This window comes from Cupressus sempervirens, chromosome 1 (genome assembly GCF_028749045.1).
Source record: "Cupressus sempervirens isolate cs-2001-9-10 chromosome 1, ASM2874904v1, whole genome shotgun sequence".
In the NCBI taxonomy this organism is placed as follows: Eukaryota; Viridiplantae; Streptophyta; class Pinopsida; order Cupressales; family Cupressaceae; genus Cupressus; species Cupressus sempervirens.
In genome coordinates, this window is record NC_143118.1 from 196,937,408 (window position 1) to 196,955,074 (window position 17,667).

The window sequence follows — 17,667 nt, forward strand, 5'->3', positions numbered from 1 at the left end:
TGTGTTCACCGAGTGCCTTAGTGACTCTTTACTACTATTTCTCTATGATGTCTTGTTCTTCTTTCACTGAGTTGTCTATTTGGTTCTTATTTGAGATCCAACTTGTGTATTTAATTTGTGATCACAATTTCAAGTATTGGATTGATCATTAGGATGCATGTAGACTATTATTTGGTTGACCTTCTCCATACGATGATCTATAATCTTCTATAAGTTGTTTTGGAAAGTATAAAAGGGAATCTTGGTCTAGGTTTAGGAGAAAGTAGTTAGTATTGGAGTTAAAATCTGAATAGGAGATCGTAGATATCACAAGCTAGAGGGTTTTTTGTGTGTTTGAATCTTTGTATCAGATCTAACCTAGAAGACTTCATAGTTGGGAATGTATAATAAAATTTTGATTAATTATTTTAGATAATGTACCAGATGGTTTACCAATAGTAAGAAGTATAACTCATTGTATAGACCTGATTCCTGAAGCTAGTTTTTCGAACAAAGCACCTTATAGATTGACACCTACCAAGATTGATAAACTTAACATGCAAGTTCAAGAATTATTATAGAAAATATTGATCAAAGAAATTTTCAATGATGTGTTGTACCTATTGTATTGGTACCTAGGAAGAATGGTGAGTGGAGAATGTGTATTGATTCTAGAGCTATTAACAAGAGAACAATGAAATACAAGTTTCATATGCTAGGGATGGATGATATAACAGATTGTTTGAGTGGAACAAGATATTTTACAAAGATTGACTTGAAGAGTGGGTATCATCATATCAAAATTAGAGAAGGTGATGAATGGAAGACTACTTTCAAGACAAAATAAGGTTTGTATGAATGGTTGGTTATGCCTTTTGGTGTGACTAATGCACCAAGTACTTTCATGAGATTGATGAATAAAGTCTTAAATAAATTCTCGGATAAGTTTGTGATTGCCAATTTGGATGATATTTTGATATTCATTAAAACCATGGAAGAAAATTTTGAGCATATTAGGCAAGTGTTATTGAGATTGAAAGAGGAGAATTTGTTGATTAATTTGAAGAAGTGTTCATTCTTGAAGAAGGAATTTGTGTATTTGGGATTTGCAATTTCAATGGATGGTTTGAAGATGGATCCTGAGAAGGTTAAAAAAATTCTTGAGTGGGCTATACCTAAGAATGTGAGTGAGGTAAGATCATTTCATGGGTTGGCAAGTTTTTATAAGAAGTTCATTAGAAAATTTATTTCAGTTTTTAATGCTATTACTAAGACAATGGGAGGAGATAAAAAGGAATTCAAGTGCAGATAATGGAGATAATAAGAGTTTTGAGACTTTGAAACAAAAGGTTCTTGAATTACCTATGCTGACTTTACTTGATTTCAGTAAAGCATTTCAAGTTGAATGTGGTGCAAGTGGAAGTTGCATTGGAATTGTCTTGATTTTGGAAGATAAACCCATTTCTTTCTTCAACAAGAAGTTGAATGATGCTAAAAGGAAATATTCTTGGTGTGTGATCAAGAGTTTTATGCTATTGTTCAAGCGTTGATGAAGTGGAGTTATTATTTGATTCCTAAGGATTTTGTGTCTTAACCTGATCATAAAGCTTTACAATATTTGGGAAGTCAATATAAATTGAATCAAAGACATATGAAGTGTGTTGAATACTTGTAGAATTTCACATTTGTGATCAAACATAAGAGTGGAGTATCTAACCAAGTTGTAGATACATTGAGAAATAGAAGATCTTTGTTGACCATGATGACAGTTGAAGTTCTTGGCTTTGATGAGATGAAGGATTTGTATGAGACTGACACTAATTTTTCTGAGGCATAGAGAGAGTGTAAAGTGCCATTACTAAATCAAACAAGTAAATTTTTTGATTATTTTATTCAAGAAGGTATGTTGTTTAAAGGTATTTAGTTATGTATATCGAGAGGATCAATGAGAGTTAATTTGATTAAGGAAAAACATATTGGTGGATTTGCTGGACATTTTGGTATTGATAAGACATTGAATTTGCTTAAGGAGAAGTATTATTGGTCACACTTAGATAAGGATGTTTAGAAGTTTGTAAGAATTTATGGAGTTTGTCAAGTTTCAAAAGGAGTAAGTCAGAATACTGGATTGTATACACCTATTTTAGTACCTGAGAAACCTTGGAATGATATCAATATGGATTTTGTTCTTGGATTACCAAGGAGAGCAAGAGGGCATGATTATGTATTTGTTGGTGTTGATAGATTTTATAAGATCACAAATTTCATACCATGTAGGTAAAAAATTTGATGCAATACAAGTTGCTAAGATTTTCTTCAAAGAGATTGTTAGAGTATTATATCTTATAGACACACTAAGTTTCTTGGTTATTTCTAGAAGACTTTGTGGAAGAAGTTGGATACTGAGTTGAAGTTCAATTCTACATTTCATCTACAAATTGATGGAGAAATGGAGGTTGTGAACACAAGTTTGGGTAATTTGTTGAGATTCTTAGTTGGAAATAAACCAAATAACTAGGATTTAGTATGAGCACCAAAAGAGTTTGCGTATAATAATTCCATGAACATGAGTACTGGAAAGACACAATTTGAGATTGTTATTGTAATGCAACCTAGAGGTAAATCAGATTTGAAGAATATTGTTGGTAAAGAGGAGAATTGTTGAAGTTGATGAATTTGTTGAATTCATGAAGTCTTTGCATGAGGAAGTGAAACATAAGTTGGAACAGAGTAATTAGAAATACAAGGAGAATGTAGATAAATCAAGAAGACATATGAGTTTTGAAGTTGGTGATGAGGTGATGGTTCTTTTGAATAAGGGTAGATTTCCTATTGGTATATATAGTAAGTTGAAAATGAAGAAATTGGCCCTTACAGAATCTTGAGAAAATTTGGCATAGGTAATGCTTATGAAGTTGAGTTACCTAATGATATGGATATGTCTCATATATTAAATGTTGTTTATTTGTACAAGTATCATGAATATGATGATGTTTTGATAGTGGCAAGTGATTATTCTAAGAAGCAAATTAATGAGAAATAATAGATTCTAGATTAGAGCACTAGTACATTTTGGCAAATATGTGACTAAGTGACTAAAACTTTTAGTCACACCACTAAAAATTTTAGTCACATGACCAAAACCGATCACATTATACTATTTCTTTCTAATTTACATTTATAGGTGACTAAATAAGTGACTAGTTTAGTCATTGGGAAAAATCACAAGATCAATCAAATGAAAGTGACTAAATAAACTATCAAATAAATGATTAAATAGATGAGTGAGAAATTATTCACAAATAATTAGTCACCTAAACAAAAATTACTAAATAAATGACTAAATAGTCAGTCACACAAACAAAAATGAATGAATAAAATATTACTACTAATTTATAATAACATTTGATAAAGCAATCATAGCCTAATATATAAATTAGAAGTTCCATTTCACTAAAAATGGTTGTTTGATAATAGGATTATTGCATGAGAAATCCATCCGCACTTGACTCATGCCAAAATATTGGATTTTACATGACTTTAAAATGAAATATTGACAAACACCATTTAGATATATTATAATAAAAATAAAAAGCAATTAGAAAATAAAAAATAATAATTGAGAATTAGTTCTCCATACTTTTTTATTTGTAATATATATTGTATTTTACTACATAGAAGTTTCTTGAGAATTAGTTCTCCATACTTTTTTATTTGTAATATATATTGTATTTTACTACATAGAAGTTTGTATTATAATAAAAATAAAAAGTAATTAGAAAATAAAAAATAATAATTGAGAATTAGTTCTCCATACTTTTTTATTTGTAATATATATTGTATTTTACTACATAGAAGTTTCAACATCATTCAAATTACAAGTACCCCATATTGACCTGCAACCTATCAAATCTTACAAACAAGCTATAAGTAGATAGAAACAATATTTACCACCCTTAATTCCCCCTCTCCTCGCCCCACCCTTTCCCTTCCCTTATATTTGTCTCAGTTTATCGATAGTCTACCTTGTTTTCTCCCATCTCTTCCTTGTCTAGGTATAAACTTTCTTGGTGGTTGTATTCTAGTAGTCAAATTTATTATTGTTGAGTAGTTGTTTCTTGCTTCTTTGTAGTAGACACGGGGCAAAACTATATTTCATATTTTTTAGTTACAACCATTGGTTATTGTGGAAATTTTAGGAGCATTTGTAATGTCGATATCAAAATTATTCTACAAACAAAAAAATTAGGACAATTTGCACTGGATTCATATTTTTTCTTATATTTTCTTTTGCAAATACAATTATATAATCCCTTTCACTACTATAAAAGTGGGTATTTTAAGATATATCTTAAAATAAAATAAATGTTTAATCTCAAATATTTAAAATTATATAACAATTTGAAACCTTCAAAAGTTTTCTATACCTTTTTTTTTACATATATCTATTTAACAACAAAATCAAAATTTCAAATCACCAATTTGTGTTTTTGATAGAAACATTTTCATTTTAAAATTTAAATTTATATGTTGTCATAAATATTTTATTATTATTATTATTTTAAGCTTAAATTATAAAATAAAACTATTTTGATTATCAAATTAAAGCAAAAAAATGGTGAAAATATATTTTCCCGCTCCAAAACAATGTTGAAAGGGAAGGAAATAACTTTTGCTTTCATATTTCACAAACAAAACCAAAGTATGACTTTGGTCTTCTTGGGCATGAAATTTGGAGCAGTGATTCTACAAAATCTACTCAATCTCGATCCGTTGATGGTGGCATGTCTATGGATTATGGATCTAAATAGAAATTGGAGGGCTACTTTCAAAATAAGGGCATCAATGATTGATGCTCCTACTTGCTCCACCATTGCATTTCTCTCTTTGTTTGGTGAACTAGGTTTTCAACTAATGGAGGTCCCTCTACTTATGACTCTGAAACAACCTCCACACACACACACACTTGCTTATGCCAGGTAAACTTAAATTTAAACATCTTTTTTTCCCACTGATGATAGCTTTAGAATAGCCTATGTGCTTGCTGATCATGGATATATATCCGATTCCGACAAAATTGGAAAATGATTATACATTTTAAAAACCCATGAGTAATGAGTTCCTTCTATTATCTGAAGCTAAATAGAAATTTTCAAGTTTTAAGAGGGGTTTATTAAACCCTAGACCTTTGCACCAAAATAAGGTATGAGAGAGGATGTGTTCTAATGGGTTTCTTTCCAGTATGTCACATATAATCACATACACTATATATATGCCTTGTCAATAATTACACATTTTCCATACATATAATTTTAAATTTTTTTTATCGTAAATATCCTTCCTTTATGTTTTTATAGATATTCATGCACTTTTCTAAGACTCTTGAATTTACCTGATTAGAAGGATGATGAAAAATGTCTTGCAAGTATGGGAGTCGAAGATGCAAAAGATGTAGGCTTTACAGTAGTAAAGAGGTAAGAACACCCCTCCAATTTTCATGTAGTAAAATAAACCTTTCAAATATTGAAGAAAATATAGGATCATTCAGGTAATACTTGGCATGTTTGAATGTTCTTTCAATGAACATTTGTTGGAGTAGATGCATTTATTGACATTCAAGAGATACACTTCAGAGATGCTTTTATTGCCTTTCTAATATTGTTATTTTTTCTTATGCTATTGTAGATCTTAAAGTAAAGAGAAGTTCATTTATTGTCTTTCACTACTTTTTCTTGCTTAGGAATTTTCTTTTTAACCAAACTTTGGAGGGGTGTTCCAAAGCAGATGTCAAAAGAAACTATAATCTAATGCTTAGATTATAAATAATAATAGAAGATCAAATGCAACTTTCATTACCTATTACATCTATTGGCATGTTTAGCCTCAATCAAATTATAAGTCTCAGGTGGTTTGGTCTAGAACTCGTCTTTTTGACAAGGAAACACTCTTTTCTTTTTCACATAGATCTCTCCATTGGTGGATCACATTTCATCAAATTTGTAACAAAAGTTTTGTTTCATGGTTAGAAAATAAGCCTATTGTAAATATTCATAAAATAATGGGACCAAAAAAATGTATTTTATGGGCCAGGAATCCCAAAAGTCCCCATACTTCATCTAGGAAGTATAAAAGAGGTCTTTATAATCATAGTACGAATTGTGACCTTGGGATTGGATAGCGGCAAAGTAAATCCAAATATAACATATTTCAAATGACTTGTTTGGAAGTTGGTCTACACATATTGTGAGATAATGGAGGCACAAAGAAATTGTTTGCACATAGAAGCCATCATTTCAATCTTCAAATGCAAAGGATTTTTCAATTCACAAAAATTTAAAATATCACAATATTTAACAAGACTAGTTCCAATGACATCCATAATATTAGGTTCGTGCATCTAGAAACAATTTGATATTACTTATTCAGTGCATCTTCTTTGATAACATCCGAGAAAATGGTTTTTTAAATCGAGAACAATGTGAGGCCTCGCCCCAACCCTTCGTGGCCTTAGTTGTTACTTTATCTTTTTGTTACTCATGATTCGAGATGTCGAGACATTATCTGATGCTTAGAACATATTATATTATTTCATGCTGTGTGATGATATTTTCAAATATTTGATATCCATCATTTAATGCTTTATGTATATGTATGTCGATGAAATCAGTAAAAGTAGGATTGATACTTTGATTTAAGAGATTTTAAATGATTAAGAATTAAGTAGGATGCAAGAAACCCTGATTGATGTATGTTTTAATTTATGTGATTCCTAATACGTATATATATATATATATATATATATATATATATATATATATATATATATATATATATATATACATATACATACATACATACATATGTACATGTGATTTTTGGGACTACTGATGTGTGCAATGAGTGTGCAGAGATTTTAGCTGAGGAAATCGACGGAGGAACAGAACTGATCTCTATGTGCTAATTTTGGAAACCTTGTTGTTCATAATTCAAGTATTGTACTGTGAGATGTATGTATTCTATTTCTGTGTTCAGTGAATGTTAATGTTCGTAACTATGTTCTTTTAAGTGTCGCTTGACACTTGTGAATTGTTTATGTTCTTCAGTGTGTTGATTAGGGTTAGTTGTGGACCCAAGTTGGTTTAAGTTAGTGTCAGTTTGTTAATTGGTTCTTAATTGAGGTTAGTCATCTCTAATCCAAATTAGTGCTTAATTTGCCTTGTTAGAGTTTTTAGTTGGTCCTATTTATTTACCTAGCTTTTGTTTGGCTCTAAACCCTTTCCGAAGGCTTTAAAACTTGAAATAATTATACCCAAAGGGTATGGGTATGGGTTAGGGGTCTTTTCCAACCCCCAAGCCCCTTTTATTGACTTTTGAGGCCACTCAAAAAGTCTCATTTTTCCTTTGTGCGAAAATTGCAAGTGGTTATCTTGAGTCACCTCACCTCACCTCCTTTTAGGGTCTAACCATAGTGAGGGTAGATTTAGGAGTTTTTAGATTTGTAAGTGGGTAAGAGTAGTTATTGATCCTTTTGGGTGGTTGAGTTGAGGCTTATTTAGAGACCTTTCTTGGTCTAGTTGGGGTTGTTACCCAATCTCTACATTTAGAGAAGAGTTCTTGAAGATTGAAGGAAGGAAGTGGAAACTCTACTCAAATTGTTCATTGCCATTACCTCTTGTGAAGGTTGGAATTCTCATCTCCCTTGTTCAGATTTCATTCTTGGTTCATGCTTATGCTACCTTGTCGTTGTTGAATGTTTGTATGTTTGTGGGTATGTTGGGAAGCTTGAAAACCATGTTATTTTTTTGATGATTTCCTTTCATGTTTATGTTTGCAATTTTGAGATTTTTCTTGCATGGGTGTTTTGGTATTACTCACCCTTGGAGAGGGCAAAAGTGACCAATTTTGGGAAAGGTCTGTTTTGTCGGACTCCAACCAGTGTAGAGTCTTTTCTCAGGATGAGAAGAGGGAGAAAGGGTAGGGTGTTATGGGCCCCTACCTGTCAGCACAAACCTTGTATGATTATGGTATGTTGAAATGGAAGAACAAAAGTTCTTGGTTTGTAGCCCCGATTGGGCATCTGTTTAGGTTGTGCTTGACTTCTCTTGGTTGGAAGAATCCACCTTTCCCTAGTGTTGATTCATTGTGAATCTTATAGTGGAAACCTTGTGTGAATATGCATGGTTGAATTGTTCTTGGTCTCTCTTGTTATCACTTGATCAGATTTTGTTCCCTCCATGGTTCTAGAAATGAGTTGCAGAAAACATTATAAATCCCTTGATTAGGGTCATGAAGAAAATTTGATTAAATTTTTGAAATTTGGGATTGATATCCTATGTACATTGGTATTTCAAACCTTGTTGGATTGGCAACGAAGCCGGGTTTTCTTGCTGATTCTTTCCCGGCTGAGCCCTTGAATCAGGTTTACCAATAAAATTGGTGTTTAAGTATAATTGGTTATCTTGTGTTTTAATCGTAATTTTAGTTTAGATGGATGCATATCACAAATAGGATGGAATTTATGATGTTCAATTTGGTAAAATTTTCAAGTTTTCCCTTATGTTGAAAATGAAAATTATGATCATGGATGTAGATTCAGTTTGCATGAATATTTAAATCAAGCAATCCTTGCATTATTGATTAAAACGGATAATCCAAAATCTTGGTATATTAAGTTGTAACAAGTTCTTATAGATTTGCTTTGAAAGAAAAATTTAATCCCCTCTTGGTAATATATCACTTTAAAATTTTATACTTAGAAAATTATTCACCTTAATATATATATATATATATATATATATATATATATATATATAAATTTTTATACTTAGATAAATTTCAAAAAAAAAAAGTTGTATCCAAGAGCCATATAGTCTCTGGAATTTGTACAGGGAAGCAACTTAAATGCCCCTTTCATTACAGAGAATATTCTTTAAAATATCTTCTTTTTAACAATTTGTAAAATCTTGTAAATTAAAATTAAAATAATAATGATAATAGAAATTGTGTATAGCATAATTTAAAATTAATATAAACTAAATATCTTTTCTTACCCATAAAACTTTATAACTTAAATGCCTTATCTCCTTGCTTAGCCGTCAGTATAAAAGGAGGAATTAAAAAAAAAATGTTTGAAAGTCAATTATCATCATCATAGGTGACGTCATCGGTCACATCCACCTTGGGCGCAGGTCTTAGCATTTGAAATGGGCTTGATTGAAAAGTTAAAAAAAAAAAAAAAAAAAAAAAAACTTTATGTTTCCCCCCCACTTTAATCCCCATCCTTCCCCTCTACGTGATCCCATGCATAGTCAATGGGAAGGGGACAGGTTTGCGGGTGCAGGCCTTTGGGCAGCGCACGACCCATTGGGAAGAGGGCCCCCCCTGTCACGTCCACTTGGCATGAGGTGTAGGATGTGTAGGGGGTGTAGGGAAGGTTAAGATGGAGTTAGGGGCTTAGTAGAGTCTATGTTAATAGGTAGTTGTTTAGTAAGTTAGTAGGTTAAGGTTAGATTATAGTAATGTGTTTTAGAAAGTAGATTAGAGTTAAGTTAGTTTAGTTATGTTTTAGTATGTTAGTTTAGTTTATTTAATTTATTTTGTTTGGGTAATTCTTAGTATATTAGTTTATTTTGTTAGATTAGTTATGTCCTAGTTAGCCTATGTTAAATTGTTAGTTTTAAATTTTATTAGTGATTTAATAGAATTCCTTATAAGAATTAGTATGTGTTAAAAAGTATCGGTAGTTAGTAATGTTAGAATTTAGTTTTAGTTTAAATTTGATTAAGTTTAAACTTAGTTAGTATAGTTTTAATTAATTTAGTGGTTTAATTATTTTTGAAAGTGCTAATTTAATGATTAGTTAAATTTAGTCAACGTTATGAGTTAGTAAGTATTTAATTTAAATTATTTCGATTTTCATTTTGTTTTGTCAAGATTAGTTATTCATTGTGTTGTTTAATTGTTATTTGTTTTAGGTTAATTGTTTTAAATTTTAATATATATATTTAGTCAGGATTGTTTACTATTAAGTTAGTTTTAAATTTTATGAGTTAGAATTTTGTAAGTTGTGATGATAGTTAAATTAATATAGTTTCTAAGTTAGTCTTACATTGATAATAAAATTTAAATTTTGAGTATTAAGTAGTTTTATTTTTTAAGGTTAATTGGCTATTTAAATCAAGCTTAAATGTAGATTTTATTTGATTAGATATTTTCAGATTAATCTTAACCCGAACTCTTTTAGGATGTTATTTAAATAACTTTCATATCTTGTTGTGTAGTTAATAAAATAACGTGATTTATGTTGATAACATTTTAATAACGAAAATTCAATCTTATAAAATTTGTGTGTTTTTGCCCTCGGGGTTTGGGCATGACAAACAATAACATTCTTAAGCACTTTCTTACAACTTTTGTTGCCTATAGTTACAGTTTATTACAATTCAAATTTCCAGCCAGACTTTAAATGACTTTAGTTCTTTGGCCTATCTTTATCCTTGAATTCAAATTTAAATGGTACCATGGATAAAGTTCATTATTTCGTTAGTGCTTATGAGAAAATTCATTTTGTGCATATGCTTTGATTCTGGGCTAAGGTACTGGGATATGTTCATATAAATATAGATAAAAAGGGCACTTTTAATTGACACTACACAAAGATGTCTTTTGAGTCTTTGGTACTTGACCACACCAACAACAAATTTCAGCTAGCAAACAATTTTGTTTTAATGTTGAAGCTACAGTTATGGTTACCATCCTAAATGGGAAATTTAGTGATGTCTTGTTTGTTTATTTGTTTAGAATAAGTCTCATGTCATTTACTAAGTATTGTCAAAAAGATTATTGATGCAGAGCATCCACACAAACCCAAAACTCTTCAAGGACTTTCTCTCCCAGTTCTGCTAGTAAGGTGTTTTCCATTCATCAACACCTTTTCCCTACATAAGGTTTACTAAACCTTATCAAGATTCCAATTCTTAAAAGCCTATTTGATCCATCAAACACAACTCTAGCAACAAATCATCAAAACATACATTCTTGCTGTCCTCTTTGATAGACCTGTACACAGAGGTCTCTAACTTTTGAATGGTATTCGAACTCTTCAATCACACCATTGAATCAGTAGACAACTTTACCCTTAACAACATATCCAAAATCAAGCCACATCCCCTGGTGAACTTTTGAGATATGGCCTCTGTAACAACACTCAAGTTTTTTGCGACAGTTTGTCTTTAATGTGGTAGTTTGCATTTACTTTGCTCCCTTCATAAATATGAAATTTCTTGCATGATTTAGATATCATTAACAAACTTTAGACCTTGGTAATTATGAGGAGCTTTAAACCTTGTCAAATTTTCCCTTTTATCACCACTATCAACAAGTCAAAACCCTATTGCCTTGGCCCAATGATGGCTATGATTATATCAACGTCTGTCACTAGCCCATTTGGTCCTTTAAGGTTTCGATTTCCTTTTCAGATTCTTAGGGTTGTGACCATAGGCTTGCACTCCCATGGTTTTTAAAATCTCAAAATTAACAGAAACATAGAGATGCCTTGTCATCCTTAGTTGAAATCCCCAATTTTTTCTATAAATTTATAAACGAAACAAAACAAAAAAGCTAAAGGAATAAACCATTAGCCCAATTTCACAGCCAGATATCCTTGAACATAGTCCAAAAATGGAAAACAAACAAGATGGATTAGCATTTATATTTTAAGGAACGCGACCCTCCAATTGAAAGACAATAGCCCCCATATCAATACCTCATTGCCAGGGCTATGGTAAGCATACCCAGAACAAGAAATGGTTGTGCACTAGCTTGATACTTCACATTGTATTTAATAGGGTCCTTAAGTAGGTATTAGAATTGTAGTATAACTTGTGAAGCAACCAGAAGAAGGGCCAGGGCATAATATATTTTCCCTGTTGCAAAAAGACAACCTACAAATGACAGTTGGCTGATGTCAATTGCCTCTGCACAAATCCACTTTTCAGTTTCAACTCCAAATGAAACTGGAAGTGAGTGCAATCCCATAGCTTGATCTTCTTTAATACTCTTGAAATAGTTTACAATAGCTATACCCAATCTTGCTATACTGTACAAAATAATTAGCACTATTATGTCAGGTTTAAGTGTTCCAACAAATGCTTGACCAACCCAACAAGGTAAACATATGTAGCTTGAACCTAGGGCGAAATTGTTAAATATCCAACCATTCTACTTGATCTTTAGAGGTGGTGAAGAGTATGTATATGAGAGAAAAGAGCCACCAAAAAAATATTTAAAAAGTTGTAAAATTATGCCCTGCACATATATCTAAAACAACTGCTAAGCCCAGGCCTCCCAGAAGTAGTACCCGAATTTGGGTTATAACTTCATTCTCAGAAATTGCTTCTGAGGGGATCAGTCGGTAAGGTTTACTGATTGTTTCTAGTTTTCTATCATGCCAATAATTTAAGGTCTATGTATAACCAGTAAGAAAGGGCCTTGAAAGGGTCATCCAACTTAATGACTTTGCTAATTCTTCAACAATTTAGTGGAATTTACCAGAGGTAGCAGCACCACAGACTACTCCCTAGATCATTTGGTGCTTGTAATTAGCTTTGTAAGTTGTAAGTGAATCTTCCACTTACCCGCTTCTTGTATTTCAACTTTCATTATAAGAAGATTATTGATGTTAGATGATCCTGCATTTGTGCCCAGTGCCTTATCTGGGCTTCTACATGTGACTTCATTGGTGTTTGTTTCTGCTGCTCTGACTTTGAAATCAAATGTTCGCCTTTGAACAGAAAAGATGAGTGGGTATCTTTGAATAACAGTATTGTCCTACACTTATAGTTGAAATCATTCAAATCAATAGAATAAATGTCACCATGGATGAGAGCAGCCATGGCAGTAAACAATGACGAAGATACTCTACTGTAAGTTTGATTAGAGGATTGTGTCACAGCATATTATTTTTAAAGTTGGTTGTCTACAATCAAATTAATAAACTATTTAATTGAAAAAGTTAATATTATTTCAAATGAATTACAAAAAAAAAAAAAAACTTAAAACCTCAATGTGAAGTACATGCCACTTGAATAACTGCTTTTAATCACAAATACTGATGTCGTGTGTTTGACTGTTACAACAGATGAGGTACCTTGTGATAGTGACAACTCTACTGATCTTTTCATTTGAATTCATGGATACCCTGCTCCAATATGATGAGGAGTGACTTGTCAAATTTAAACAAGAACCAAAGATTCTCCCCAAGTGCCCAATAACTCTCTGTCCCAAATCTGCAACTAAGGTGTTCTCCCCTTGTCCATTCATCAACACCTTTCCTTTACGTAAGCTTTTATTCGACACCCCAACTCATTAGAGACATATCCATCGAATCCATGGAAATTACCAATTTCATTTTAATCATTGAACAGCCTTTCATCCCCTTGAATCAACCTACACAATCAAAACTTTATTGACTGTCCTAAATTCAGACCTTCTGGGACAGTTTTTAGAAATCCATTCGGTTGTCCCTCTAAAAGTCAAAAATAATTTTACTGGAAAGAATGAAAGTTTTGAGTAACTTAAATACCTACCATATCCAAAAATCTCATATTTTTTCAAGTCCATTTGGTCCCTCAAACATTAATATTTCAGACTGAAAACTCTGGAAATGCTTAGAAAATCAGAACTCACAACATCTTTGCAACTTTTTCTTCAATCCCTATATATATAATACAAAAAATCCTCTATTTATGTTCCTTCCTTGGGATTCTCCCATGACCTTGTGACAAACATCATACCTGATATCCTTTTACAATGTATGAAAAAATCCACTTATGGTCTCTTGTCGCTGTTTTGCTATTTCAGAGATAGTTACAGTCAACATTCTTCAATCCAATCTTGTTCCTCTTGCTGCAGGGAAACCTGAAATCTCAAATGGTGATACATTATATTGTGCCCCATCACTATACCAAATCTAGGGACTTAGCATATCTGAAATATAGAAGAAACTATATTTTTTATTGCGCCCTACGTACCCTAGATGAGGGTTTTGATAGTCTGCGGAAAAAGTCTTATATCTTTGTCAATAATGCATGAAATCACGAGCCATAAAAACCAAAGTGAAGAATATTTATTAATATATCATCCAAATTAGATGGCTCACCAGATACAGATCATTCCTACCATGAAAAATACAAAAATTAGACGTTCAAAATCTGGACAGAGTAATAGTTTGGACAGCCAGCACAAAAAAATTGAATAACTTTTCCAATATTTAATGGAATCAAGTGATTCAAAACCCAAACTGAAGTGGATTTACACATCCATGAAATAAAGTAGGTTTTTGGCCAATTTACTTAAGTTTGTGATGTGAAAAGTGTCTGCAATCAGACTGAAATATGCTGGCAGAATAATGAAAAGAATAGAAAAGAATCTCTTATTGAGATTAGACTTGTTACATTGACCAATCTTCCATATTTTCAGGAATAGACAATATATATGGGCATATTCTATCACTAGAAACTGAATATAAATCCTTACAACCACCATTAAACCTCCTTTGAACCAAACTTTGTTGGTTGGCCTATTTCATCTATTATCTCTTTCCAAATATTCCACATGAAATTCAAATCATATAATAATTTTTTATTAGAAAAATGCAATAGTAAAATTTAGCCATTCGTTGTCATAATTTATGAACCAAATAACTGAAAAGTCATATAACCATTTTTCATCACATTGAATATGAAATTGCTATAATAGTCACTCAAATAAAAGATTCACAAGGAAGGAATGTAATATGCATTACATAAAAAATATGGCTGATTAGTGATTAATTAGCACTGGTTTGAACATATAAATCTCAATAAAAACATCAAACTACCAAATATTATTTTGGTACAAGCGCTAACCAGTTTTGGAGGAGTGATAATATGAGTGGATAAAAACTTATTAAATAACAGGTGTGTGATGGCAATGATCAGATCCAACTGGTAGAAAGAGACAACTCCCTAATATGGAAGTTTACCTTTAATTTTGGATAAAGGCAAGTCTGCAATCATCCTTATCTAGTCATGAATTCATTTTCTTATACTCCTTATAACCAAATCTTGATATGAGAGCAAACCATGAACTTGTTAAAATCCCTTATTAGTCTTCAAGTGTCCTTGCACTCTTTCCATTGTAAGATAGTGGCAATAATTCTAACTTCTTTGGCGATATGGTACTGGTAATCCCAAGAGGTAGATTATTTAACCTTTGGCTTGGCCTTCAAAGATGGTGCAAGTTAGCTCCTGATAAAAAAAACTATCCCATTCTGTGCAAAATTGGCAATAAACAACAACTTGTTGACCCTTCTTAACATCTGTACTTATTCTTAATGTTGTCCCTTCTTGCCTACAATGTTGTGAGCTGCAAATCACCCTAAACTATCCCTATAACAACTGTGACCTCCTCAATGAGATATTAAAATGTAGATGATTGATGCCACTCCAAGCAGTAGTAAATGCTTAAACCAGCTATGACATCCTTTGTAGTTACTTGAAAATCAGCTTGCCTAGATGGAAATCTGACACAAAGTCTTCAAAATTAGCTCCAATGCAATGAATATGTGAGGATTCCCTAGAAGGAAATTAGTTTTTTCATTCTTAATTCCAACAGTGAAGTCCAAGAGGGCTTCATCCTTCAAGAGTGTAAACAGCCAAAAGCTTTTGTCCTAGGTAATGAATTTGACCTCAATTGCTCTAAGACAAAATGCAAAATGAAGCCAGGCATTATATTTCAAACCTTTTCAAAGAAGGCCCTTCGATTAAGATTTCTCTTCAAAATATTTAAAATTACTCTTTACAATTAAGTGTTAAAACCACTTTTTAAGTTAAATGTAATGATTATATTGAACTTCCCTTTAAATATTTAATCGTTGAACATAACTTGATTCATATTATCAATTTTATAGCTCTGGAAAAATGACACAATAAAAGCTATTTCTAAAATATTCTAGTCAATGACACAATCAAACTGTAATATAAATATGGAAGCAAAAGTCAATTTTTTGTTGAAGGCTTGAGGATTGGTCAAATATTTATGCATGTTTCACAAACAAGCAGATGTGAAATTATAAGGACTGGTACCAGTAATGTTTGAATGCTTCTCTGTCCATATTCCAGGTGCACTATAAGATGGATCTGTGCATGGATCTGTGCTATTATATTATCATCAATCCTTTATGCATTTCTTAATGGAGAATCTCAACATCAAGCATTAGCATTTTCAGATGGAAATGATTGTTTCTATAGTTTCGTGCCAGCATATGAAAGTTTGGACATGGATTCATAAATATTATGATCTCACATAAAATTTTCCATTAATAATCTTGTATATGCAATGTTTATATATATCAATATGTTAATGCTATAAGAAGGAAGACAATGTGCTAAAATTGTATTGATAGAATTTTATTTGTGATTGAGAAAGTAGATATATTGAGGGTATTGGGATTTCTAATATGTAAAACTTGAATGTAGAAGATTATTTGAGTAAACTCACAATTGGATTGCTATTTTTTCAGGCTAAAACATATGAAACTGCAAACGAACAAGCAACAACAACATTAAGACAGGTAGAACTAAGCTTCTACTTATCCTAAACAATTTATTCTCCTCTTTAAACCTAATTTATTTTTTGGTGTAAGGTATTAGTTTTATTACAAGTGTTTGTGCATAGAGGCAAAGGAGTTTTAGGAATGCTTTTATCTCTCAATGTTTTTAAAATTTTCACATACTAAAATTTGAAATTGTTTCTACTTTTTGTGTGACCATTTTGCCTTCTATTGGTATTATATATTTAACTGGTTCCCAAATAGAAATAGGGTGCTTGTTGTCTATAAGGCTCCCATATATGATAAAGATAATATCAAGTATCCGTTAATCAATAACTGTATCCTACTATATTTGATACTGCTTTCCATATAAGCTACAATTGACCCATCATAAGAAGAATGAGAAGATACAATGCTCACAATAATCTATATTGGCAATGGAAAAACACATAACACCCACTTAGAATGACATTGTACATGATGGAATTTAGAGTTTTTCTAACAATTTTTAACTCTTCTTCTAACTAACAATAGTTAGGCAAGTAAGATGTCTGACAAAACTGAGAAACTGTCTATAACTGATAACTTCAAACTACTATGAAAGCTTGTGCTATTTGTGTCATTCTAATGCAGAGCATAGTGGACCCTCACATGAATGATCTTCATTAAGGATAAACTCTTCAATATCTTGATAAGGTACAAATTCTCACATCATATCGTCTTCAAAGACACTATTTAGACTCACAAACTTGGAACAATACAAGGTTAAGATTCTCTTCAGCCAACTCTCCCTTCCACAATACTCCACATACTGACACACAATCACACTAACTTGTTGATCACATCTCATTCACCAATTATAACCTTAACACTCGCTGAATGTCCTCACGACACTTAATGACTCCATTCATAGCCTTCATGACCTCTAGTTGCATGAAACTTCCTTTGTACCCTATAAAGCCTACTCAATTTAACACCTTTCAATTCTTATTCGATATTACACTTCTCTGATCATATTCATGAATTTGATGATGTTTTATACTAGTTAAGACAACACAGATTTATAACTTGCAACTTCCTCACACATTGACATCTCA

At 31.7% G+C, this 17,667-nt stretch overlaps 1 long non-coding RNA gene and 1 pseudogene across 1 annotated transcript; one reads left to right on the top strand and one right to left on the bottom strand.

The window, feature by feature from the left end:
* The first annotated feature begins 4,695 nt into the window (after nucleotides 1–4,695).
* Nucleotides 4,696–16,576, top strand: LOC149576787 (uncharacterized). The gene is made up of 3 exons (XR_016362681.1): nucleotides 4,696–4,958; nucleotides 5,380–5,453; nucleotides 16,541–16,576. It is a non-coding gene; the product is annotated as an uncharacterized LOC149576787 (long non-coding RNA).
* LOC149576788 (chlorophyll synthase, chloroplastic pseudogene) lies at nucleotides 11,737–12,872 on the bottom strand (annotated as a pseudogene).
* Nucleotides 16,577–17,667: the final 1,091 nt, after the last annotated feature.